Source organism: Bufo bufo, chromosome 11 (assembly GCF_905171765.1).
Source record: "Bufo bufo chromosome 11, aBufBuf1.1, whole genome shotgun sequence".
Taxonomy (NCBI): domain Eukaryota; kingdom Metazoa; phylum Chordata; class Amphibia; order Anura; family Bufonidae; genus Bufo; species Bufo bufo.
Genome location: NC_053399.1, coordinates 17,625,429 through 17,647,846, shown reverse-complemented (window position 1 = coordinate 17,647,846; position 22,418 = coordinate 17,625,429). Strand labels below are relative to the sequence as shown.

The 22,418-nt window shown below is 41.1% G+C and overlaps 1 protein-coding gene across 1 annotated transcript in view; it reads right to left on the bottom strand.

Moving 5' to 3' along the window:
• LOC120982592 (tyrosinase-like) overlaps positions 1-21,853 on the bottom strand; it is a 34,878-nt gene extending 13,025 nt beyond the window's left edge. The window contains exon 1 of the mRNA XM_040412849.1: positions 21,803-21,853. The gene's annotated coding sequence lies outside the window, so the exon portion shown is untranslated. The remainder of the gene's footprint in view (positions 1-21,802) is intronic.
• Between the last annotated feature and the right edge of the window lie 565 nt (positions 21,854-22,418).

Sequence of the window (22,418 nt, the reverse complement as noted above, 5' to 3'; positions counted from 1 at the left end):
TTTTCCTGGATTTCGAGGTATGAGTAAAGTCGTCGTTCCTGTGAGTTCCACATTTCTCCCACCGTTCTCACCCCCTTTCCCCGCCATTGCACAAATAATTGTGACTCCAATCCTGCCAGAAACTCTGGGTGTCCCCATATATTCATGTGATTTGATAGCCAAGAAGTTTGATGGCATATTTTGCATAATTCTTTCCATGTGGCAAGCGTATCTTTTACTAATAAACTGTTTCTCACTGATATAGGTATCGCCGCCAGTTTCGTATGCAGCAGTGACCATGGGTGAACCAAGTGAGATTCCAGTGTGATATTTGAGTAAAAGCCGGAAGTAAAAGATCCAATCTATACAATGACGGGCGACACCTGCCAAATTGTAAAGGCGTATACTGGGGAAATTCAGTCCCCCCATATTTTTGGGTAGCTGTAGTTTATTTAGAGCTATTCTGGATTTTTTTCCTGCCCAAAGGAAAGCTCTAAATGCCGACTCAAGCCTGTTGATATCTGCATGTTTAATAAGCAGGGGTATGGTTTGGATGGGGTACAATAGTTTTGGGATAGAAATCCTCTTTAAAAGCTGACATCTTCCTCCCAATAACAGCGGGAAACTCATCCACCTATCTATTTCCGACTGTATTTTCTTAAAAAGTGGAGGATAATTTAATAAATAGAGAGACTCGGGACGTTTGCCTATGTGAATGCCCAAGTATTTTATAGATACTTGTGCGATTTGAATAGGGACCTCTAGTTGCGGGGTATCCTTTCTAGCAATGTTACCGTTGAGGAACAATATATCTGATTTAGATTGATTGATCCTGAAACCTGACACCTTGCCAAACTCCTCAAGGAGATCAAAGGTTGTTTTTAAGTCGCTTTGAGGATTTTCCAAAAATAATAATAGATCGTCTGCAAAGAGGGCATGCTTTATCTGTGAGTTGCCTACTTTTATACCTTTGATTGCTTCGGGTGAGGCCAGTCTGCGAGATAGAGGTTCTATAGCCAGATTGAATAAGAGCGGGGATAGAGGACATCCCTGTCTTGTCCCTGTTTGTAGTGCAAATGGTGCTGAGATATAACCTGGTGTACTTATTCTAGCCTTCGGACATGTATATAATGCCTTAAGAAATACCCTGAAAGAACCTGTTAGTCCCACGTTGTCCAAAACGTAATCCATCCATCCCCAGTCAACATTGTCAAATGCTTTTTCAGCGTCAATGGATATTATGGCTGGGGATCGATGTATCGCCGGGCGTATCTTAACCTCGTCTAGGACCGCTAGTACTTTGCGTATATTTGTAACAGCAGCTCTGCCTTGAATGAACCCTACCTGTGCTGGTGAGATAAATTTTGGTAGAATGCTTGCTGGTGTATCGGCCAGGATCTTTGAGGCAATTTTAAGATCTATGTTAATTAGAGATATTGGGCGATATGAGGATGCAGAGGAGAGATCTTTGTTTGGTTTTGGTAGCACTTGAGTGAGTATTGATTCCCAGTGCATCTGGAATTTCATGCTCGCAAATTTTAGCCAGATCTTTGGCAGGGATATTTTCCGGTAGGCCCACTATTCGGATGTTGTTACACCTTGAGCGATTTTCGAGGTCATCCAACTTGTCCCATAGCCTGTTATTTTCAGCCAGGACGTTAGTTAGCTGAGACTGTACCTCTTCAGTGTGGGATTCCAAGACCTGCATTCTGGCTTCTAGCTCTTCAAGCCTAGTGGTGTGATGGGTCACATCTGTTTGCAGAGCCGCGAATGATTGCGGCACTGTAGAGGACAGGGCTTCTTGGAGGTCAGGTAAAATACGCGCTGCAACCTCCACCGCTAGATGTTTATAATCTATGCCCATACTGTCTTTCTCTTCTTCTGAAGCTTGGCTATTACCTTCTGATCCAGCCGGGGATGGCGGGTCTTTCATACTTTCTGGCTGAATCGCCATATTGGAGTCTGCTGGCATCTTGTGCGGTTTTCCGGGGTTTTTCTTCGATCTGCTCCCCATTGACACGATGAATCGGTCCATAGACAGAAGTGGAAGTGAGGTTTCCCTGACTGCTAACGCTGAATTAACAGTCAGTATGTCGGGGATTTAGTAGCTTTTCTGCTTCGGGTAGCGGAGCTCTCACCGCGCGCTGCCGATCATGATGGCGCCGGAACCGGAAGTCCGTAGCACCTCTTTTAGACTGAACACGCCCATCTACCTGGGACTTCTGAGAAGAGTATGTTTGTAGCTGGTTCCTACACTGCCCTGAATATTGTAGGCTTAAGTAAGTCCAATGTGAGGCAGTATATTTAGTGATAGGGACCCATCTGCGGAAGCCACCTTGACGCCTGGTAGATGGGCCCGACACGTATGTGCGCTAAGAGCTTTCATTATTCATTTATAGTCGGTATTGTACCACTTTTATCTAGAATGACCCCCATTTCTTAGCACTATTGTTTGTATATATAACGGTGTGCAGCCATTTTGTTTTTCGTAGTTTAGAAATCATGCCCTGATTTTTCAGCTCACACTAGCTTTTGTCACTCTGCTGGCTGCTCGCACACCTGGGTTTCTATGGCAACTCACTCTACAGCAAGGGCAGAGAAGAGCGGTTAAAAACAAACTGCTCCAACTTGCTTACTTCACTGGCGGTAGCCATCTTCAAACGGTTGTAGTTTAAAAAATATAAATCCTACACCAAAGATATTTATATTGTGAGAATCACAAGACCCAGACCTACATTTCTATGCATAGTATGTCTCTGAAATATTAAAAATGAAGGCACAGTCGCAGTTTAGAAATTGCCTCTACATAGTAAACAGCATTTACTACCCCATGGGCCTATTTGAATTTAACTATATGCCCTTTGGACTTTGCAATGCACCTGGAACTTTCCAAAGATTAATGGAACGCTGTTTAGGCCACAAGAACTTTGAAACTGTCTTGCTATACCTGGATGATGTCATCATCTACTCTAAATCCTATGAAGACCACTTAAAACATCTTGCAGAGGTTTTTCAAGTCCTCATCAAGCACGGACTCAAGATCAAACCCTCTAAGTGCTACCTACTAAAACCAGAAGTCAAGTACCTGGGACATGTTAGTTCTGAAGGTGTCAAGCCAGACCCAGAGAAAATAGCTGCAGTCCAGAATTGGCCTACTCCTACCACAGTAAAATAAGTGAGAAGTTTTCTTAGTTTTGCAGGATACTACAGATGTTTCATCCCTCACTTTGCCCAGATTGCTGAACCGATACAAAAACTCCTGAGAGGACATCCCAAGAAGTACCAGAAAGCCCAGATACCAATCGAATGGAATGAAGACAGAGATATTGCTTTCCAACTCCTGAAGAAGTTGACCGAACCACCTGTCTTAGGCTATCCAGATTACCAACAGCCATTCCATCTCTACACTGATGCCAGTAAGAAAGGCCTGGGAGCTGTCCTGTCTCAACTGCAAGAAGGTAAGGAGAGAGTAATTGCTTATGTCAGCAGATCTCTTTGGCCCCTTTCACACGGGCGAGTATTCCGCGCGGATGCGATGCGTGAGTTAAACGCATTGCACCCGCACTGAATGCCGACCCATTCATTTCTATGGGGCTGTTCACATGAGCGGTGATTTTCACGCATCACTTATGCGTTGCGTGAAATTTGCAGCATGCTCTATATTCTGCGTTTTTCACGAAACGCAGGCCCCATAGAAGTGAATGGGGTTGCGTGAAAATCGCAAGCATCCGCAAGCAAGTGCGGATGCGGTGCGATTTTCACGCACAGTTGCTAGGAGACGATCGGGATGGAGACCCGATCATTATTATTTTCCCTTATAACATGGTTATAAGGGAAAATAATAGCATTCTGAATACAGAATGCATAGTAAAACAGCGCTGGAGGGGTTAAAAAAATAAAAATAAAAATTTAACTCCCCTTAGTCCACTTGATCGCGGCCCGGCATCTCCTTTGTTGAATAGGACCTGTGGTGAGCATTAATTACAGGAACAGGACCTTTGATGACGTCACTCCGGTCATCACATGGTACGTCACATGATCTTTTACCATGGTGATGGATCATGTGATGACCGGAGTGACGTCATCAAAGGTCCTGTTCCTGTATTTAATGCTCACCACAGGTCCTAGCTACCAATTTAAAATTTAACTTTTACTAGATTATATTAAAAGAAGCATCATTCCAAATATTCCATGATAGTATATTTTTGTATGCCAGAAAAAAGAAGCTAAGCCCACCTCTGGGGTTAGGGTAGTGGGAGAATAATTTATAGATAATAGGTAAGACGGATATTGCACTTACGGTTAGACGATATCTTTAAGATATAGATGTGTTATAGGTGCGGGCTGCTGGTCGGATATCCTTGTAGATACCTAGTGACTAGGCCCTTTACTTACCCCTACATGACCCTAAGGTGCTAGCTCACAGTGGGCTGCTTGTTCTAAAGGACAGGATGAATCGTCCTAGAAGATGACGGTGGTGAGATGTCCCGACGCGTTTCCCCAAGTAAAAGAACTTGGTTCGTCAGGGGACTTTATATTCCAATAGCCGAAGGATGGTGGCTAAAAATTCTGGCGGTGACAGAGGCTGATGATATGCAACCCCTTGTGTGTTAAGGCAGAGTTTAAATAGCCGACTTTTGGCGCCAAATATTTCGGAACGCCCCCTCTGATTAGGTAGATGATATCTCAGTGGGTGTGTTGTCATACCGGTATCCTCATTGGTGTTCGTGGTGGATGCCACATATGTGACGTACCTGTAGTCCGGTCTTGCTATTTTCTAGTATGCCGATGTCCCGATACGTCACATCCGGTCATGTGATCGCAAGGTTTAGAGATCACATGAACACTACTTCCTGTCAGTGGAACGCAAGCGGATGCCAGTTCGTGGAACGCATCACCCGATACTGCTTCCTGTTTCCACTCAGATGACTTGGATGTTATAAAGATGTTATTTTATGGTTCATATGGGCTAAATACTCTGCAAATTAGATATTAATAAAGGAAGTAACGATGGAATCATGATATTTTCATTGATGTTAAAGTTTGATAGAAGGGAAAGTGATAGGATATATTAGACCATTAGAGCCTATTCCGGCTCCGATATAAGCTAGATTCCTAGTCTTTATTTGTGGTTTTGTTTAAAAATGGATCCCATGTTTGTAGTTACATGACTGGAGACTTTACTAAAAGGAAGGGATTTAAATGAAGCATGTATAGGAAATTTGTTCATTGAGTCCATATGGATGGACAGTTCTTAATCCACAACGTGGAAACAGGACAAAATAACACCCTCTCAGAACCAAGTCATTAACCTTACGGACAAACCACTTACGGAACAGGAGAGGGACCTCCTGAGTAGGGGGCTCTCTTTTGTCCCGGTTACAAATTTTAACTCATTTGAGTGGGTCAAGGATATTAATCTTTTTGTCCGCAAGCTAAAATGGCGTAAGTTCTTCAAAACTCATGATGAGGAAGAATGCCAAAAACTAGGTATCGCCAGATCTGATCTAGAGGGCGTACGGATCCTAAATTCCCTATTAAATGATAATGAACAAACCAGTGGCCTAGGTCCTTTCACCGAGTTAAAACAAAAAAGTAAAAAAACACCACCTCCCCAGGATACTCTAGTTATAGATCTTTTCTGTAAACTGGTGACAGACCAATTTACGAAACTAGAGAGATCTGAGAGAACTAAAATCAGCAATTTGAGTAGAGATGAGATGCAGGCCCTTATTAAACTGGAGAAAGACCCTAACATTATATTGAAACCATCTGATAAAGGTGGGAATGTGGTTATCTTGGACCATAATATATATCGGGGTATGTGTTTAAGCCTATTAAACGAAATCACATGTTACGCCATCCTGCCCTCCAATCCAACGGTGAAATTTAACATGGAGCTAGAAACTATACTGATTCAGGCACTTGATGATAGACTAATATCAAAGGAAGAAATGGGCCACATGTTATCTATCCATCCCCAAATCCCAACTTTTTATGCGCTTCCCAAGATCCACAAGGGCTATCCACCACTAAAGGGACGACCAATTGTCTCTGGCATAGACTCCATAACATATGGGGCCAGCACCTATATCGACAAAATTCTGAGACCATTTGTCCTCTCGCTGCCGTCCCATATTAGAGACACCACAGACTTATTGCTCAAAATAGAGGATATTGAAGTCACAGATACCACCTACTTGGCCTCTATCGATGTAGAGGCACTATATACCAGCATTCCCCACGTCTGGGGGGTTACTGCGACGAGACATTATCTGAGTACTCGTGGTACCCAATACCAGCATCATTCCGAATTTGTCATCAAAATTCTGGAATTTGTCTTATCGCATAATTATTATTTTTTGTTTGAGACACGTTTCTACCACCAGCTCAGGGGCACAGCGATGGGTAGCCCATGTGCGCCCAGTTACGCTAATTTGTTCCTGGGCTGGTGGGAGGACACGCTGGTGTTCAATGAGTCATGTCATCGATGGGCCTCCAATATCACCTACTGGGGCCGCTACATCGATGACGTGTTCATCTTATGGGACGGCAGTAGAGAGGATTTCTCAGAGTTTGTAAAACACCTTAATATCAATGATATAGGGCTGAAGTTCACGTCCGAGATTGACCATGAAATGCTGGCATTCTTGGATGTCCGTATAACCAAACAACTGGGTAAATTATGCACTGAGACTTATAGGAAAGCCACTTCCACCAACAGTTTGCTCCAATGGGACAGTTACCATCCACTGAGCCTGAAACGGGGTATTCCCAGGGGGCAATACTTGCGTATGAAAAGGAACTGTTCATCGTATTCCGCTTTCCACAAACAATCTGAGGATTTACGCGGCCGATTCCAACAGCGAGGATATCCCGATCAGATACTAAGGGGGGCTTTCCAAAACGCCAACCAGAGAGACCGGCACTCCCTACTTGTGAAAAATGTCTCTCAGTGCCATACTGATACCACAACCAGAATTGTTGGCACCTATGACAAACAGAATCAGAGGGTAAGAGATATCCTGAAAAACAACTGGGAGATCTTGCTCTCTGATCCTGATATAGCTGAGTTCTTACCAACCACCCCCATCATCACTTATAGACGGGGTAGGTCACTTCGGGATAGGCTAATACACAGCCATTATCAGAAGCCACCTAGTGATCCCACCTGGCTTGGAAATAGACCTCCAGGAACCTACAAATGTGGCAACAACTGTGTGTGCTGCCCATACATATTAAAATCTAACTCCTTTTCCAACAGCAGTACGGGCAGAGTGTATCAGAACTATGACTTTGCCAACTGTCGTACTCAAGGAGTGGTATATATGTGCTCGTGTACTTGCCCATTGGTTTACGTTGGGAAAACCAAACGGGAATTTAGAAGAAGGGTAGGCGAACATTTGGGCGACATTAGAAACAAAAGGGATAAACCTATAGCACGCCATGTAAATGAACACCACAGTGGAGATGCCAAGACACTAAAATTTCAAGTGATTGAGGTGGTCAGACAGTCACCCAGGGGGGGAGACTGGGATAACAGAATCTTGAAAAAAGAAGCCCAGTGGATCTATAGATTAAGAACTGTCCATCCATATGGACTCAATGAACAAATTTCCTATACATGCTTCATTTAAATCCCTTCCTTTTAGTAAAGTCTCCAGTCATGTAACTACAAACATGGGATCCATTTTTAAACAAAACCACAAATAAAGACTAGGAATCTAGCTTATATCGGAGCCGGAATAGGCTCTAATGGTCTAATATATCCTATCACTTTCCCTTCTATCAAACTTTAACATCAATGAAAATATCATGATTCCATCGTTACTTCCTTTATTAATATCTAATTTGCAGAGTATTTAGCCCATATGAACCATAAAATAACATCTTTATAACATCCAAGTCATCTGAGTGGAAACAGGAAGCAGTATCGGGTGATGCGTTCCACGAACTGGCATCCGCTTGCGTTCCACTGACAGGAAGTAGTGTTCATGTGATCTCTAAACCTTGCGATCACATGACCGGATGTGACGTATCGGGACATCGGCATACTAGAAAATAGCAAGACCGGACTACAGGTACGTCACATATGTGGCATCCACCACGAACACCAATGAGGATACCGGTATGACAACACACCCACTGAGATATCATCTACCTAATCAGAGGGGGCGTTCCGAAATATTTGGCGCCAAAAGTCGGCTATTTAAACTCTGCCTTAACACACAAGGGGTTGCATATCATCAGCCTCTGTCACCGCCAGAATTTTTAGCCACCATCCTTCGGCTATTGGAATATAAAGTCCCCTGACGAACCAAGTTCTTTTACTTGGGGAAACGCGTCGGGACATCTCACCACCGTCATCTTCTAGGACGATTCATCCTGTCCTTTAGAACAAGCAGCCCACTGTGAGCTAGCACCTTAGGGTCATGTAGGGGTAAGTAAAGGGCCTAGTCACTAGGTATCTACAAGGATATCCGACCAGCAGCCCGCACCTATAACACATCTATATCTTAAAGATATCGTCTAACCGTAAGTGCAATATCCGTCTTACCTATTATCTATAAATTATTCTCCCACTACCCTAACCCCAGAGGTGGGCTTAGCTTCTTTTTTCTGGCATACAAAAATATACTATCATGGAATATTTGGAATGATGCTTCTTTTAATATAATCTAGTAAAAGTTAAATTTTAAATTGGTAGCTATAACCTTCTGTGATATTATTTGATGATAGCTTGCCACTACTATATATGACACCCTGTGACTGTGTTTCTAATTGTTATGGCTGGTTTCCTATCCGGACCCGTGGATACTAATAATTGGATACATGATGCACTGGAGGCTTTTTCTGAAAAGGAGGGAGATGAAAGCACGGATAAGACCCCATCATTAAAAACTATATTTAAGGACCTCTATGAGGCATATAGGGATCATCTAAAATCGTGGTGGGAATGCCAATCACTGGAAAATTATATTAAAAATAAAATAGTACCAAAGGGGCTCAGAGTTAATGTAGTACCAGCTGAACGGTCTAGATCAGCACAACTAATAGAAAAATGGGAGAATGAGCTTATATCAAGCTCAATTAGATTTATGCAGATTCTCCTAGAGGAGGAACGTTTGATCTTAGATAAGGCCTCCAATCACTTGAACTCATTGATTGAAGCTGCATTGAATCATAAAGCAGACCCAGAGTTCGGCCGACGAGAGAGCACACTTAGGACAAATATTGAGAGGTATCAGACAATCTTGAAGGACCGGAAACATAGACAATTTGTTCGTGACTTGGGGGATTTTCGTGATAAACGGGCTTTTAATATATTACAAACACACCCCCAGGAATCTGCACAAACTGATCTATCATCGACTGACCCCGAATCCTCCGATACGGAGAGAGGGGTGCCACCCTTTCGGGGTAGAGGCAATAGTAGTAGGGGAAGAGGAAGAAATAAAAAATGGCCATCAAAGTCAAACCGGGGCTACTCACGAACCCCCTATCAAAACCAGCAAACACGATCAGGGGATCAAACATGCTTACCCATAGCATGTTCCTCTTCCTCCTCCTCGATATCCTCTGGCTCCCTAAACCCAGTGTCAACCCAGAACACTTTTTTAGGAATGACAAGTGGGGGAAACCAGTTCCCATACCAACTAAGAGACAGGGAACCACTCCCCTCACAACGTGGAAACAGGACAAAATAACACCCTCTCAGAACCAAGTCATTAACCTTACGGACAAACCACTTACGGAACAGGAGAGGGACCTCCTGAGTAGGGGGCTCTCTTTTGTCCCGGTTACAAATTTTAACTCATTTGAGTGGGTCAAGGATATTAATCTTTTTGTCCGCAAGCTAAAATGGCGTAAGTTCTTCAAAACTCATGATGAGGAAGAATGCCAAAAACTAGGTATCGCCAGATCTGATCTAGAGGGCGTACGGATCCTAAATTCCCTATTAAATGATAATGAACAAACCAGTGGCCTAGGTCCTTTCACCGAGTTAAAACAAAAAAGTAAAAAAACACCACCTCCCCAGGATACTCTAGTTATAGATCTTTTCTGTAAACTGGTGACAGACCAATTTACGAAACTAGAGAGATCTGAGAGAACTAAAATCAGCAATTTGAGTAGAGATGAGATGCAGGCCCTTATTAAACTGGAGAAAGACCCTAACATTATATTGAAACCATCTGATAAAGGTGGGAATGTGGTTATCTTGGACCATAATATATATCGGGGTATGTGTTTAAGCCTATTAAACGAAATCACATGTTACGCCATCCTGCCCTCCAATCCAACGGTGAAATTTAACATGGAGCTAGAAACTATACTGATTCAGGCACTTGATGATAGACTAATATCAAAGGAAGAAATGGGCCACATGTTATCTATCCATCCCCAAATCCCAACTTTTTATGCGCTTCCCAAGATCCACAAGGGCTATCCACCACTAAAGGGACGACCAATTGTCTCTGGCATAGACTCCATAACATATGGGGCCAGCACCTATATCGACAAAATTCTGAGACCATTTGTCCTCTCGCTGCCGTCCCATATTAGAGACACCACAGACTTATTGCTCAAAATAGAGGATATTGAAGTCACAGATACCACCTACTTGGCCTCTATCGATGTAGAGGCACTATATACCAGCATTCCCCACGTCTGGGGGGTTACTGCGACGAGACATTATCTGAGTACTCGTGGTACCCAATACCAGCATCATTCCGAATTTGTCATCAAAATTCTGGAATTTGTCTTATCGCATAATTATTTTTTGTTTGAGACACGTTTCTACCACCAGCTCAGGGGCACAGCGATGGGTAGCCCATGTGCGCCCAGTTACGCTAATTTGTTCCTGGGCTGGTGGGAGGACACGCTGGTGTTCAATGAGTCATGTCATCGATGGGCCTCCAATATCACCTACTGGGGCCGCTACATCGATGACGTGTTCATCTTATGGGACGGCAGTAGAGAGGATTTCTCAGAGTTTGTAAAACACCTTAATATCAATGATATAGGGCTGAAGTTCACGTCCGAGATTGACCATGAAATGCTGGCATTCTTGGATGTCCGTATAACCAAACAACTGGGTAAATTATGCACTGAGACTTATAGGAAAGCCACTTCCACCAACAGTTTGCTCCAATGGGACAGTTACCATCCACTGAGCCTGAAACGGGGTATTCCCAGGGGGCAATACTTGCGTATGAAAAGGAACTGTTCATCGTATTCCGCTTTCCACAAACAATCTGAGGATTTACGCGGCCGATTCCAACAGCGAGGATATCCCGATCAGATACTAAGGGGGGCTTTCCAAAACGCCAACCAGAGAGACCGGCACTCCCTACTTGTGAAAAATGTCTCTCAGTGCCATACTGATACCACAACCAGAATTGTTGGCACCTATGACAAACAGAATCAGAGGGTAAGAGATATCCTGAAAAACAACTGGGAGATCTTGCTCTCTGATCCTGATATAGCTGAGTTCTTACCAACCACCCCCATCATCACTTATAGACGGGGTAGGTCACTTCGGGATAGGCTAATACACAGCCATTATCAGAAGCCACCTAGTGATCCCACCTGGCTTGGAAATAGACCTCCAGGAACCTACAAATGTGGCAACAACTGTGTGTGCTGCCCATACATATTAAAATCTAACTCCTTTTCCAACAGCAGTACGGGCAGAGTGTATCAGAACTATGACTTTGCCAACTGTCGTACTCAAGGAGTGGTATATATGTGCTCGTGTACTTGCCCATTGGTTTACGTTGGGAAAACCAAACGGGAATTTAGAAGAAGGGTAGGCGAACATTTGGGCGACATTAGAAACAAAAGGGATAAACCTATAGCACGCCATGTAAATGAACACCACAGTGGAGATGCCAAGACACTAAAATTTCAAGTGATTGAGGTGGTCAGACAGTCACCCAGGGGGGGAGACTGGGATAACAGAATCTTGAAAAAAGAAGCCCAGTGGATCTATAGATTAAGAACTGTCCATCCATATGGACTCAATGAACAAATTTCCTATACATGCTTCATTTAAATCCCTTCCTTTTAGTAAAGTCTCCAGTCATGTAACTACAAACATGGGATCCATTTTTAAACAAAACCACAAATAAAGACTAGGAATCTAGCTTATATCGGAGCCGGAATAGGCTCTAATGGTCTAATATATCCTATCACTTTCCCTTCTATCAAACTTTAACATCAATGAAAATATCATGATTCCATCGTTACTTCCTTTATTAATATCTAATTTGCAGAGTATTTAGCCCATATGAACCATAAAATAACATCTTTATAACATCCAAGTCATCTGAGTGGAAACAGGAAGCAGTATCGGGTGATGCGTTCCACGAACTGGCATCCGCTTGCGTTCCACTGACAGGAAGTAGTGTTCATGTGATCTCTAAACCTTGCGATCACATGACCGGATGTGACGTATCGGGACATCGGCATACTAGAAAATAGCAAGACCGGACTACAGGTACGTCACATATGTGGCATCCACCACGAACACCAATGAGGATACCGGTATGACAACACACCCACTGAGATATCATCTACCTAATCAGAGGGGGCGTTCCGAAATATTTGGCGCCAAAAGTCGGCTATTTAAACTCTGCCTTAACACACAAGGGGTTGCATATCATCAGCCTCTGTCACCGCCAGAATTTTTAGCCACCATCCTTCGGCTATTGGAATATAAAGTCCCCTGACGAACCAAGTTCTTTTACTTGGGGAAACGCGTCGGGACATCTCACCACCGTCATCTTCTAGGACGATTCATCCTGTCCTTTAGAACAAGCAGCCCACTGTGAGCTAGCACCTTAGGGTCATGTAGGGGTAAGTAAAGGGCCTAGTCACTAGGTATCTACAAGGATATCCGACCAGCAGCCCGCACCTATAACACATCTATATCTTAAAGATATCGTCTAACCGTAAGTGCAATATCCGTCTTACCTATTATCTATAAATTATTCTCCCACTACCCTAACCCCAGAGGTGGGCTTAGCTTCTTTTTTCTGGCATACAAAAATATACTATCATGGAATATTTGGAATGATGCTTCTTTTAATATAATCTAGTAAAAGTTAAATTTTAAATTGGTAGCTATAACCTTCTGTGATATTATTTGATGATAGCTTGCCACTACTATATATGACACCCTGTGACTGTGTCACCACAGGTCCTGTTCAACAAAGGAGACAGAAGGAGATGCCGGGCTACGCGATCATGTGGACTAAGGTGAGTTAAATTATTTTAAAAAAAAATTTAACCCCTCCAGCGCTGTTTTACTGTGCATTCTGTATTCAGAATGCTATTATTTTCCCTTATAACCATGTTATAAGGGAAAATAATACAAACTACAGAACACAGATACCAAGCCTGAACTTCTGTGAAGAAGTTCGAGTTTGGGTACCAAACATGCGCGATTTTTCTCACGCGAGTGCAAAACGCATTACAATGTTTTGTACTCGCGCAGAAAAATCGCGGGTGTTTCCGCAACGCACCCGCACATTTTCCCGCAACGCCCGTGTGAACCCAGCCTTAGAGGTGCTGAGAGAAATGACCAGAACTACAGTTCCTTCAAGCTGGAATTCCTCGCACTCGTGTGGGCTGTCACAGAAAAATGTAAAGACTACCTCGCAGCAACATCATTTGTGGCCTATACTGATAACAACCCACTGGCGCACCTCAACACAGCCAAGTTAGAAGCCTTAGAACAAAGATGGGCATCACTTCTTGCCAACTACAACTTTGTGGTCAAGTACAGAAGAGGCAAGTCAAATGAATATGCAGATGCCTTATTCAGTCTGCCTACCAGAGAAGACCCTACTGAACAGGAAGACATTGGAGAAGAAGTAGAGATGCCGGTTTTCTACAAAAAATTTGTCCAACAAGATGTTATCACCATCAAAAGGTAAAGAAGTCCTCAACTTCCAACATCAGAGATATCCAGAACCCCAAGTTGAGAAAGAAAGGTGGATCAAATTGTAGGCGGAAAGTAGAGTATTAGGTGAGCTACAAGATTTCTTCACTAGTGGAAGAACACCAGAAAGAATCTGCAGAAAGAATGCAGATCCAGAGCTACTCAAGCTATAGAGACACAGAAAGCAACTGTTCATGCAAAAAAAAAAATAGTGTTAAGAAGAACCCTAGATCCCGTCACCAATGATCGGCTGCATCAAATTATAGTACCATGCCAAGATGCCAAAATTGTCCTTGAAATGTACCACAATAGGTCAGGACACTTTGGTGTACAAAAAACAGAAGCTACCATCCGCCGAAGATTTTATTGGGTTGGAATGAGAGAAGATATTGAAAATTGGTGTCGAGAATGTTCTACTTGTACCATTGGAAGAAGTGAGAGACATTACCAAAGAGCACCATTACATCCCATTGTAAGCCAAGCACCTCTAGTGATAGTGCCCATTGATCACGTAAAGCTAGAACCAAGTCGTTCAGGATATACCTACGCCATGACAATAATTGATCACTACACCAAATTTGTAGTAGCTGTACCTGTTAAAGACTTGACAGCCAAAACTGCTGCAAACGTTTTCTGGAAGAATTTCCTGTTGCCTTATGGATGCCCTGAAAAGATTCTCCCAGATCATGGATCTGCCTTTGAATCCCAACTCTGCCATGAACGATGTTCACTGCACAATTGTCAGAAGATGAGAACAACAGCTTACCATCCTCAAGGTAACAGACCTTGTGGGAAAAAAATGAAACAAACCTTGATTGAAATGTTGAGAGCTATACCACCTGCCTAAAGAACTGATTGGTCAACTCTACTACCTCAATTGATGTATCTTTACAACAATACCATCCATTGTTCTACTGGATACACCCCATATTACCTTATGTTTGGCCATCAAGGCAGATTACCTGCAGATCTCACCTTGGATGTACAAGTTCCAGATTCCATCAATCCTTTACCACAAACAGATTGGGTGAGTGAACATCAAAAACGCCTAGCTAATGCCCAAGAGATTGTCCAGATCCGCATGGCGAATGTATGCCAAAAGCAACAGAAAGACTATGATCAGTCTGCAAAAGCAGAACCCTTAAAAATTGGTAACCATGTGTAACTGAAAAATAATCATCGCACTAGTAAGCTGGATAGTAAATGGGAAAGAGAACCCTACATCATCATAGCCATTCCGAATCCTGAAACTGATATCTACGAAATCACCAAAGAGAACAGAGCACCACAAATAGTGCACCGCAACCGTCTCAAGCTGTGTTTACAAGAAGTGGTCCAAGTAGAAGCTCCAACCACAGAACAATCGTCTGAAAAGTCACCTGAACCAGTGGAACCAACACAGTCTATTGGAAACCTATTATTAGACTCAGAACCTCCACACTGGTTCTTTACACCGTGGCTTAACCTCCTTGTTTGCGCAAAGACTAATACAGCCCCACTTCAGCAAGAAGAACAACCTAGTGAAGGATCGTCACTAGCTCAAGATATACCAAGTTACCTGGAGCCAAGACCTGTAGAGTCACAGCCACTTCGAAGATCCGACCGAATTACCAAGGGAAAACCACCTGCCCGATACCAGGATTAACTGTTATTGCATTCCTGCATCATTTGGAGCTACAGAGCCAGGGTAAGAGACTTAATGCCTTGATTATTTGCCTTGCTCTAAGGACTCTCTAAAGACTCCTTTACTCTTGTTTTGCAACGTTCAAGTCATGTGCCCAGAGATGGACTTTGACATACAGATGTAGCAGGGTTAGCACTCCAGCTCTTAACTCAAATTTCTTAACTCATCGTGTTCTCTTGAGACAAAAGCCATTGAAAAGCAATTGAAGGTGTTTGCTTAGATTAGATAACACAACTCAGAAATCTCAGAAAACAGGTGTTAACTCTACTCCATCCGTAATAAAGCCCTCCATGATGTTCTACAATCATCATGCTTCATGCCCAGGGAACGGATTCATGCCCTGTTAGCCTCCTGAGAAATTTCCTAGTTGTTTACATTATGGACTATCCGGGTCTTTACTGTTCGTTGTGCTAGGTCAGCACCGCCCAGATCCTCAGTTACAAGATAAACTATGGCGCTTGTCACCCATGCTATATTGTGATGCTCCTAACCCAATTCTTTTATATATAATAGAGAACACAAAAATGGGGTACTGGTACTGTGTATATGCACGCATGCTCTTTTTGTATTTTTCAGGTGATGCATCATCATGGCAAGAGTGCGTCGAGGACGACTTACATTAAAGCACGGGGGGATGCATTGTCCTGAAATACATTGCTTAATACTGTGATCAATTTTCATGTAAATTGTGCTTGTATATGAGTTCCAATAAAGTTGCAAAGGGAGGGGGAGGTTCTAACAAGCCTCCCAGGGCTGACTCCGCCCTGCACACAGTATAAAGGAGAAGGAGGTCAGTGTGTGTGATGTCTGAGGACAAAGTTGCACCTCAGCAGCCATCTTGGAGAGTTACAAAAATTCCATAGTTAGTTATATGCCTCAGCCCATAGAAGGGACAGATTACAGAAGAACCAGGCAACTCAGAGAGGGAGTGAGAATATTGGCAAAGGAAGGTAACTATCGTTTATCAGGCTCTAGTCTCCTTTGCCTTAAGGGGAGAGATTCTAAGCTACAAGCTGCCCACCATAACCAAGGACAGAAAGGCCATCTGTCAGAACATAGTAATCCTAGAGAGGATCCAGAAGCATATGATTATACAGTACAGCAGAGATAGTACATCCCTCCAGCCTGGAGAAACAAGGGAGAAAGAATGATTGTTATAGAGTGAAACTACCCCTTATGCAACTTTTGGGAACTAATCTGAATCATTGTAAAAGCTGCCTTGCTGTAAATTACTTTTGCATACATTGATGACCTTTGGATCAGCTTCAGTAAAGTACTGGGAGTTTGTTAAGAAACTTGGTCTATAAATTCCACATTATCTCCTAATTGCACCTTATGGTGCTGGCGTCACGTACACAGGGGCCCAGCCACCAAAGCACCCTAAGCATACCCACTACCATCAAGGGCACCTCAACTTCCATCTGGCTGGTGTTCCCTGCAATAGATAGGAGGATTTAGAGCTGTCTTCCTCATCACTGCACGCCGGCCCAGGGAGCTGCAAAACCACTCACATACTGCCCCTGCGGTCCGGTCCGCTGCATAAAGGTTTTCCTTGGGACTGCCAGGTGCCATCTTGGAAATATTCAGACTCATAGCGCTGCTGGTTCCTGTAAGTTTCTCCAACTGGTCCCAGTTGTTCTAAGACAGAGTCCATCTCGTTTACAATGTCAGCGAGCTGTATGGCCAGGGAGCTCTGCTTGCGGTCATGCATCTCCTGGCAGTCAGGGTTTGCTGCCTTCAGCTTGTACATGCAATCAATCTGTTTCTGAACCTGCAGTTTATCTTGCTTCAGAGTCTCCATTTTCCTAACCATTGCTGGGATCTCATCAGCCAGCCAAAGCTCAGGTGCACGCTCTCCTCCTCTAGCAGACTGTCCAATGCTGGGTACTGCAGGCTGTGGACTCACAGGATGACCTATCACAGGTGTAGTAGTTCTTCCTGGTAAAGAAACTTGTGGCTGCCGTTACTTTGGTGGGTGCACAATCTCCAGATTGGAGAACGGCTCCCAGGTTTTTCCCAGTGGCTGCACCTTGAAACCTTCCTGCTTTTCCATCTTTGGTCTCCACCACACTTTTTGCAACTTTTTTGCTGCTGCTCCCAGATCTTGTACGCTCACTCTGTATCAGGACATTTTGTTGACTGTTTTGCTGTATGGTCTGTCTCTCCAGAGAATTTCTTTTTTGTCTGCATGGGGAAGGTGTGGGCTGCAATGGATTCTGCTTCACCTCCTCTTGCTGCAAAATATTACTGCACTTTGGTATTGCTGTCACTTTTTCCTTCTGAAAGCTGTACATTTACACTGGTAGGTGGATTCATTAAACTGTAACTTACGGCTTCTTTCTTCTCTGCAATTACTTTCTTCCCATCCTGGCTTCTTGCTGTACTGGGACTGCTGACACCATGTCTGAAACTGCTGACATTCTGCACATTCACTTGCTTCAGAAGAACTCAGTATTATAGTAGTTATATTCTTGTACATAGTAGCAGTATTATAGTAGTTATATTCTTGTACATAGGAGGTAGTATTATAGTAGTTATATTCTTGTACATAGTAGCAGTATTATAGTAGTTATATTCTTGTACATAGGAGGTAGTATTATAGTAGTTATATTCTTGTACATAGGAGCAGTATTATAGTAGTTATATTCTTGTACATAGGAGCAGTATTATAGTAGTTATATTCTTGTACATAGGAAGTAGTATTATAGTAGTTATATTCTTGTACATGGGAGACAGTATTATAGTAGTTATATTCTTGTACATAGAAGCAGTATTATAGTAGTTATATTCTTGTACATAGGAGCAGTATTATAGTAGTTATATTCTTGTACATAGGAGCAGTATTATAGTAGTTATATTCTTGTACATAGGAGCATTATTATAGTAATTATATTCTTACATATAGGAGCAGAATTATAGTAGTTATATTCTTGTACATAGGAGCAGTATTATAGTAATTATATTCTTGTACATAGGAGGCAGTATTAAAGTAGTTATATTCTTGTACAGAGTAGCAGAATTATATTAGTTATATTCTTGTACATAGGAGGCAGTATTATAGTAGTTATATTCTTGTACATAGGAGGCAGTATTATAGTAGTAATATTCTTGTACATAGGAGGCAGTATTATAGTAGTTATATTCTTGTACATAGAAGCAGTATTATAGTAGTTATATTCTTGTACATAGGAGCAGTATTATAGTAGTTATATTCATGTACATAGAAGCATATTATAGTAGTTATATTCTTGCACATAGAAGCAGTATTATAGTAGTTATATTCTTGTACATAGAAGCAGTATTATAGTAGTAATATTCTTGTACATAGGAACAGTATTATAGTAGTTATATTCTTGTACATTGGAGGCAGTATTATAGTAGTTATATCCTTGTACATAGGAGCAGTATTATAGTAGTTATATTCTTGTACATAGGAGGCAGTATTTTAGTAGTTATATTCTTGTACATAGGAGCAGTATTATAGTAGTTATATTCTTGTACATAGGAGCAGTATTATAGTAGTTATATTCTTGTACATAGGGGCAGTATTATAGTAGTTATATTCTTGTACATAGGGGCAGTATTATAGTAGTTATATCCTTGTTCATAGGAGCAGTATTATAGTAGTTATATTCTTGTACATAGGGGCAGTATTATAGTAGTTATATTCTTGTACATAGGAGGCAGTATTATAGTAGTTATATCCTTGTACATAGGAGCAGTATTATAGTAGTTATATTCTTGTACATAGGGGCAGTATTATAGTAGTTATATTCTTGTACATAGGAGGCAGTATTATAGTAGTTATATTGTTGTACATAGGAGCAGTATTATAATAGTTATATTCTTGTACATTGGAGGCAGTATTATAGTAATTATATTCTTACATATAGGAGCAGAATTATAGTAGTAATATTCTTGTACATAGGAAACAGTATTATAGTAGTTATATTCTTGTACATAGGGGCAGTATTATAGTAGTTATATTCTTGTACATAGGAGCAGTATTATAGTAGATATAGTCTTGTACATAGGAGCAGTATTATAGTAGTTATATTCTTGTACATAGGAGGCAGTATTATAGTAGTTATATTCTTGTACATAAGAGGCAGTATTATAGTAGTTAGTCTTGTACATAGGAGGCAGTATTATAGTAGTTATATTCATGTACATAGAAGCAGTATTATAGTAGTTATATTCTTGTACATACAAGCAGTATTATAGTAGTAATATTCTTGTACATAGGAACAGTATTATAGTAGTTATATTCTTGTACATTGGAGGCAGTATTATAGTAGTTATATCCTTGTACATAGGAGCAGTATTATAGTAGTTATATTCTTGTATATAGGAGGCAGTATTATAGTAGTTATATCCTTGTACATAGGAGCAGTATTATAGTAGTTATATTCTTGTACATAGGAGGCAGTATTATAGTAGTTATATTCATGTACATAGAAGCAGTATTAGAGTAGTAATATTCTTGTACATAGGAAAAGTATTATAGTAGTTATATTCTTGTACATTGGAGGCAGTATTATAGTAGTTATATCCTTGTACATAGGAGCAGTATTATAGTAGTTATATTCTTGTACATAGGAGGCAGTATTATAGTAGTTATATCCTTGTACATAGGAGCAGTATTATAGTAGTTATATTCTTGTGCATAAGAGGCAGTATTATAGTAGTTATATTCTTGTACATAGGGGCAGTATTATAGTAGTTATATTGTTGTACATAGGAGCAGTATTATAATAGTTATATCCTTGTACATAGGAGCAGTATTATAGTAGTTATATTCTTGTACATAGGAGGCAGTATTATAGTAGTTATATCCTTGTACATAGGAGCAGTATTATAGTAGTTATATTCTTGTGCATAAGAGGCAGTATTATAGTAGTTATATTCTTGTACATAGGGGCAGTATTATAGTAGTTATATTGTTGTACATAGGAGCATTATTATAGTAATTATATTCTTACATATAGGAGCAGAATTATAGTAGTAATATTCTTGTACATAGGAGTAGTATTATTGTAGTTATATTCTTGTACAAAGGAGCAGTATTATAGTAGTACTATTCTTGTATATAGGAGCAGTATTATAGTAGTTATATTCTTGTACATAGGAACAGTATTATAGTAATTGTATTGTTGTACATAGGAGCAGTATTATAATAGTTATATTCTTGTACATTGGAGGCAGTATTATAGTAATTATTTTCTTGTACAGAGGAGCAGTATTATAGTAGTAATATTCTTGTATATAGGAGCAGTATTATAGTAGTTATATTCTTGTATATAGGACTAGTATTATAGTAGTTATATTCTTGTACAAAGGAGCAGTATTATAGTAGTAATATTCTTGTATATAGGAGCAGTATTATAGTAGTTATATTCTTGTACATAGGAGCAGTATTATAGTAGTTATATTCTTGTACATAGGAGCAGTATTATAGTAGTTATATTATTGTACATAGGAGCAGTATTATAGTAGTTATATTCTTGTACATAGGAGCAGTATTATAGTAGTTATATTCTTGTACATAGGAGGCAGTATTATAGTAGTTATATTCTTGTACATAGGCGGCAGTATTATAGTAGTTATATTCTTGTACATAGGAGCAGTATTATAGTAGTTATATTCTTGTACATAGGAGCAGTATTATAGTAGTTATATTCTTGTACATAGGAGCAGTATTATAGTAGTTATCCTCTTGTACATAGGAGGCAGTATTATAGTAGTTATATTCTTGTACAAAGGAGCAGTATTATAGTAGTTATATTCTTTTACAGAGGAGCAGTATTATAGTAGTTATATTCTTGTGTATTGGAGCAGTATTACAGTGGTTATATTCTTGTACATAGATAGCATATTTCATTTCTTATATTCCTCAGTTGCCCTTTTTGGGAGGTAAAATGATCTCCTGATTCACACAGTTTATTCATAAACAGATGTGACCAGATTTCAGATCACACTTCATGCAGTTGCTCTGTCTCAGAGGTTACAGTTGCTCCTGGGTTTTGTCCAGTAGCCTCTTTACCACAGAACAGTACAGTATCACTATAAAGGCTATGCCGTTGTAATAGGGCCCCTGGTAAGGACCTGAGCTTCAAGGCTCCTCTCTGTTTTTGTGTTCTAGATTGTCCCGCATACAGATAACCCCATGATCCACCAAGTTCAAGGTGTCTTACCTGGTGAAGATGTCTTCGACTCTCCTGTGTCCCGCTGAGAGGATAATGAAGCTTCTCCGTCACTGTGATCTGTGACCCAGGACTGGTACCTATTTATACAGCTGCAAGTTATGTCACACAGGGAAGCGCAGGTAAGTGACACACCGGGTGGCATCTACCTCAATTATTTCTTTGACATGACCTAAGACTATAAATTACTCCCTAGTACAATCCAATACTGAAAAAAGTAATCTACAATGTTATTTATTGGAACCTTTTATGCAGCAGGAATATCCACAAACTGCAAGGAACTTCCTGGAAATGAAGTATCAAGAGTCACATTTGGCGCAAGAGCTTATTCTCTATTTCACAAGAAAGTTAAGTCGGTTTTGGATGCAATTGCGTTCAGTGTTTGTTTTTTTCATGCGGGTGCAATCAGTTTTGATGCGTTTTTCACACGCATGAAAAAAAACTGAAGTTTTAGCACCCTTTCACATGAGCGAGTTTTCCGCGCCGGTGCAATGCATGAAATCACCTGCACTAAATCCTACGCCATTTATTTCAGTGGGTCTGTGCACATGAGCCGTGTTTTTCATGCTTCATTTCTGCGTTATGTGACAATCGCCGCACGTTCTAT